The 5,678-nt window shown below is 35.8% G+C and overlaps 1 pseudogene; it reads right to left on the bottom strand.

Moving 5' to 3' along the window:
• Positions 1-384: 384 nt before the first annotated feature.
• Positions 385-5,678, bottom strand: LOC136208820 (DNA polymerase delta small subunit-like; annotated as a pseudogene).

A 5,678-nucleotide genomic window follows, 5' to 3' on the forward strand; every position in this document is an offset into this window, starting at 1 on the left:
AAAACATAATTTTTAAAAAAATTCTGGGATCAAAAAAATATTTTAATTAACAATAGATATCAACAGCATCAAAACCGTAATTAACCTAATCTATAAAGCAGAAATTTGAAGGAAATGACAGCGCCTAACGCGCCATACCTGGCGTGTGTACTCCACATGTCGGATCTGGTGCATTAGCGCTGTCGTGTCCCTCAAATTTCTACTTTTTGGATTTTAAGGAGTTTGGCATTCTATGTTACTTAAATTTGTAACAAACAACTTTTGGTAATAACCACTCTTAACAATGTAGGATTATAACAACAAAATACCCCCATTAGAGTTGGTCTTAGATGCAAACAAAATGACTTCTGAGTTCTGATACTAAAATGGAAAAAAAAGTTAGGATGAAAATCATTAATGGATTCTTGGTCTTATTCTTTTAAGTTAAAAAGTTGAAATCAAATTCTACATTATCCATGCAAATCATTAAGGTTAAAATACAACATTAAATCCTCTATGGACCTTTCGCAGTGTTTCATAAGATGCTTCATTTAGTACCCCTATATTGGCAGGTCAGCATATCTTATCAAAATTATGTCCATATAACAATGTGAGCTAGAAAAGACCCAGACAGGGCAGGCAGGTTCCACCATGTACCTACAAAATTCCAGCATACAATCACTGTAGCGACGGCAAAGATCCAATACGATCAAAAGCAATATTTTAATTGGGGCACTCAATTTATGTTGCCTTTGTCAAAGTGTACAGCGTTTCTTTTTTTCTGAATCAGCAGTCATTGTTCAGATAACTACCAATCTAATTAATGCCAAATGTAATATAAATGTTGTACCATATCGCATTATGAGTCGATCTCAGTTCCAAAACTGAGAGTATGGCATTCAAGATTTCTCATTTTAAGCTGCAAATTAAGATGAAAATAAAATTACCTGTCAATTCGTTAATAAGATCAAAATAATAATTAACAGAAAAGAAGTCCTATTCTCAGTCCCACTTGAAAACGTATATTCCACTATCTTTATTACTTTGGTTTTACTAATAGGGAATTGAATCTAAGTTAGGTGTTGTTACGTGGTAAGACAAGGGCATAACCTAAAGCAAAAATGGCTGACATTGATGTTTTATTTAAAGGGATTAGTTGCATAAACAACTAAGAGGGCGAGCCTTGGCGCAACGGTAAAACGTTGTTGCCGTGTGACCAGAGGTCACGGGTTCGAGTCTTAGGAGCGGCCTCTTGCCAATTAAATTGGCAAGGGAAGGCTTGCCCCCAATACACCCTTGTGGTGGGACCCCTCCCCGGACCCTCGCTCAGCGGGGACGCGTAATGCGACCGGGCCGCCCTTTTAGTTGCATAAACAACTATCTATTCCTAATTTCACTCCCCACGGCTTATGCATTTGTTTTTATAAGAAACCAAAACAACATCACACTGACAGTGAAAGATTATTTTCTCTAAAACATACTTAAGTACCTTCTCCCCTTTAACATGCAATTTTCTTTTGTTTCTTTTTATTTACATATCATTATCATATCATACAGGGACAATCACATTGTTGGTTTGTTGAAGTAAGATATAAACTGATGTATCACCCCCTATTCTTCCCAACACAATTATGCAAGACATGCATAGCAGAAGCAATAAACGTTATATCTATCTTGATTTCAAGGTCAGTTTATCCCGTGAATATATTTCAGCATCACTAGGTATAGAATTTTACCACGACTGCCACTCCAGTTTCTGCGAATTTTGGAATGGAAATGAGTCTCACCAGTTGGCCTTCTGAACCTGCACTTTCAGATGAACATTAGTCTATCTTTTATTTGAGAGAAACAAACAGCTGCTTGTTACCCCTTAACTAGTAAAGAATTTGTATTTAAAAACCAAAACTAGTATGGAAATAGTTCATTTAATATTTGTGTTAACAAGAAGCCCATACCATTTAACAGGCGAGTTCCATATTTGTCCTGATCACCAACAAAATATACATGAGGACAGCTCTCAATGAGGAAAGGATCTTTATCAGTGAAAGGATAACACCCTGAAACACATTAGTGGTGAACTATTGAAGATCCACTCACGTAGTATGTAAAATTTAATTACAATAGATCCTGATTTACAAAGTGTATATATATGTATATGTATATGTATGTGTATGTGTGTGTGTAGCTAACCATGTATGACCCACCAAGTGTATTGGGTGCTGTTGGTGCCAGATGCCTCCACTTTAATGTCCTTTCCATAAACTCAAGCCTATCATTTGCCTCTGAATACTTGTCCAGATCATCAATATTCTGACCTGACGTTCCAAGAAATCTGCAACAAAATTGCTCTACAGGTTGATGTTTTACGGATCTCAAAAACTCATAAAAAATGCATCACTAAATGGAATGCTGCAATTTTACCTGATGTTATCAAGCTCAAAACAATGAGGATTAGTACAGGACCTAAAAGTGTTATACACAGCTGATCCAACAAAAAGGCATCTGTGCAGAGGCTGAAAGAGAGGGGAATTTAACAAAAGGTAAAAAGAAAATCTGATAGTATATTTGCTATTATAATGTAACCTGCTGAGGTAAGGCAAAATTTGCTGGGTCATTGGCTCCAGGCATTATATCCAAAGACACGCCTGCAGCAATCTAAACAAAAACAGTGAGCAACTGACCAAGATAAGGTCAGTCAGATGAGAAAAGAAAAACCAGAACAGAAGGCCAATTTTAATTCATTGAGTAAATAAAGAATGCAACCTGAGACAAAAATATATCTAGCTCTTTGAGAGGCTCAGATAGTCTTGATTGATCTTTTGAAGCCATATTCTGCAAAAGTAATCATCAAGGGATAAATTGTTGACATGTCTAGGTGATAGAGGATGGGATCCAAAAAAAATTCATGCAGAAAGAATTGGAACAACTCCGGTTTTGGAAACCTAGCCGAGCAAGCTAGAAACCCCAAGAGAATTTGATCTAAATCATCCTTCCAGCATCTTAGTTTAGTTCACTAATAAATAATAAGAGAAACTACAAAAGCTGCGATGGTAATTCAGAATCCACAAAGGAATGGATAGTTCTCCCTAGCACTACACAGAACACCCAATTTACATTGAAAAATGAAATGATAAACAAGAAGTACACATTTTCTAACCAAAAGAATTTGAGATCCCAATAACATAGGATATCATAAAATGGCATGGAAATAAGATCATCTAGAGTTAACATTGGCTAAAATGAGAAAGGAAACAAAGAATTGCCACCTGTCCATTTAGAGGTCCACGGAGGAATTTCAACTGAATTCCCTGCAATCACAACATGAACAATCTCTGCAGCAATGCCTTGCTCCTGCTCAGAGTAGAATCAAATAAGTTGGGAAAATACAAGCAATAAGATGGACTGTAGCATAAATTGGATGTAAAAAGCAGCACAAACCTTTTCATCACCTAGATGTCCTGTTATATGATCCACAAGAAGCTGAAACTGGAGGGGGTTAGAAGCTTTGCTCCCAACGCTCAGTCCAGAAACAAAAACAACATATTTATCCTCTCCTGTGCACAGTTGCAGTTTAATACTTCAAGGCAATGTGTATAAAACGTAAAAATACAACATGAAAAAAGAAAAAAACTATATTAGAATTTGAGATGTGATTCCAGATGTTAATGAGTAAGTTTAAAAGTCTAGTGTAAGAATGGTAATTGACCTTCCAGGTAAATCTATCAAGTGCTCCCTCCAAAAAAACAAAATGTCGTTTAAGGTTTTTTACCATGACCAATAAAATAGTAATGAGACTATTAAAATGACTAATACTTAATACTTCTCTCCCAAAACTCTACTTTCTATGCAAAAAAATTCTTCTTAAATAGTATGGCTTAATTAGAATTATTTGCATTAATACCCAACCTCTCTCTTACCATAAATAAGAGCAAATTTGAGTTAAAATTGTTAAAATTGAATTGGTAATACAAAACATCATATAAAAAAGAACAACTTAATAATCCTAAAAAGACATAAAAAGACCGGAGTATGAATTTCAAACAAAAAACTGAAAATTTCAATATATTAACTTGACATAACGACCTCCCAAGGCATACAGATCTACATCCAAATATGTTTCTTATCACATGGTTCAAGCCAATCTAGTGTAAGCTTCAGAGAATTTTCATAATACTTCTTTTCTCTACAAATTTAACATCCGGTTTGCACAGTGGTTTTATTCCAAAAGCAGCACAGATAGACTAGATTCTTGCAAAAATGCACATACGCAACCACGAGTTTTCACAGTACAGGAACAAATGACATATAGTTTACATCAACATGGAAATATGATGAGCAAAGAATGCAAAATAAAAATGCCATAGTTGACTCAATTGGGCGCTCTATCTGTGGTGGCAAGCCCGCTTCAAGAACGTCTAGAACCAAGAAGTCGCCAGCACCAGTTTCCTTTCCATGCAAAGCAACAATATTGCCTGCCAAGTGAAAAGTGTTAAGGTAACACATGCTTCGAGCAGAAAGTATAAAGATGATTTGATTTAAAAAGATGCATTCCATCTTAAAGATAACAAAAAGCATGTGAACTATTTTCTGCCTAACTCCAATCCGTAGATATATAATTAAATGCTACAAAAAAAATGGATGAGTGGGAAAGAATAATGCTGTCATTTTATGAATCCACGTATAGAGGCATGACTGCATAAAGCCTTTAGTATAAACAAAATGATCGTCTCAGAAAAGATGATACAATGAGAAAATCTTCGAATAACCACAAATATTTAATTAAAAAAAACCTACTCTTCAAGACAGAGGAAGTTGGAACGGATGCTGATAAAACTCAAACAAATTGGTTAATTACTACAAGAATTTTGCCTAATTCGCTATAATGATGCAAGATCTAGACTTTATAACTTTATCAAAGTTGGTCACCATCGCCAAAGAACTCTCCTAAGACCCAGACAATGTGAAACACAATAGTCAACCAGACTTGAGTCGTTTCTAACAATAGCAGTTACTGTCTGTTATTAAGCGCTTGTGTCGATTGTAATGCTTATCCAGAAGTACTCTTGAAGCTCCTTCCAACGTCTTACGCCAAGTCTGCATATATACATACATACATTCAATTAATTAGATCCCTAATTTTTGGTATGATGTGAATATGAAAATGCAAAAAGAAAGAAAGGTACCTTTTCAAGTGCAAGGAAGATAGATTTGTTGTTGATATCTCTAGATCGAAGGTGAGATGTTCCGATTCGAAGTTGCTTAAGAATAAGAGACTTTCTAGTAACCTGAGGAAGAAGAAGTGATTTTCTCTCAACTTGATCTACAGACCCAGGGTGAGGATGAGGGTGAGGCTTAGGTTTTCTCTTCCGCCTCTTGACTACCCTAACGCAGTTATCTTCCGCTAATTCAGCAAATTTCCTGAGTAGCTCATCTGAAGATTTCTTAGTGACATGTTGAACCTCCATTGTCTTTTGTTTCTTTCAATTCAACAGATGATGTCAAGTACGGTGTAGACAACTACATATAAAGAGTGAGGTTTTTTGTATTATAGCAGGAAAAGGACCGTTGAATATAGCCGTTGGGTTTGGAGATGGAGGGAGGGAATAATCATTGAGGGGAGGGAGGGCCTGGCTTAATAGGACAAAGAATGGCATTCACATGTCATTTTGTGCAAAAATTCATTTTAAATTTGTGGTTTA

Source organism: Euphorbia lathyris, chromosome 10, assembly GCF_963576675.1.
Source record: "Euphorbia lathyris chromosome 10, ddEupLath1.1, whole genome shotgun sequence".
NCBI classification, from domain to species: domain Eukaryota; kingdom Viridiplantae; phylum Streptophyta; class Magnoliopsida; order Malpighiales; family Euphorbiaceae; genus Euphorbia; species Euphorbia lathyris.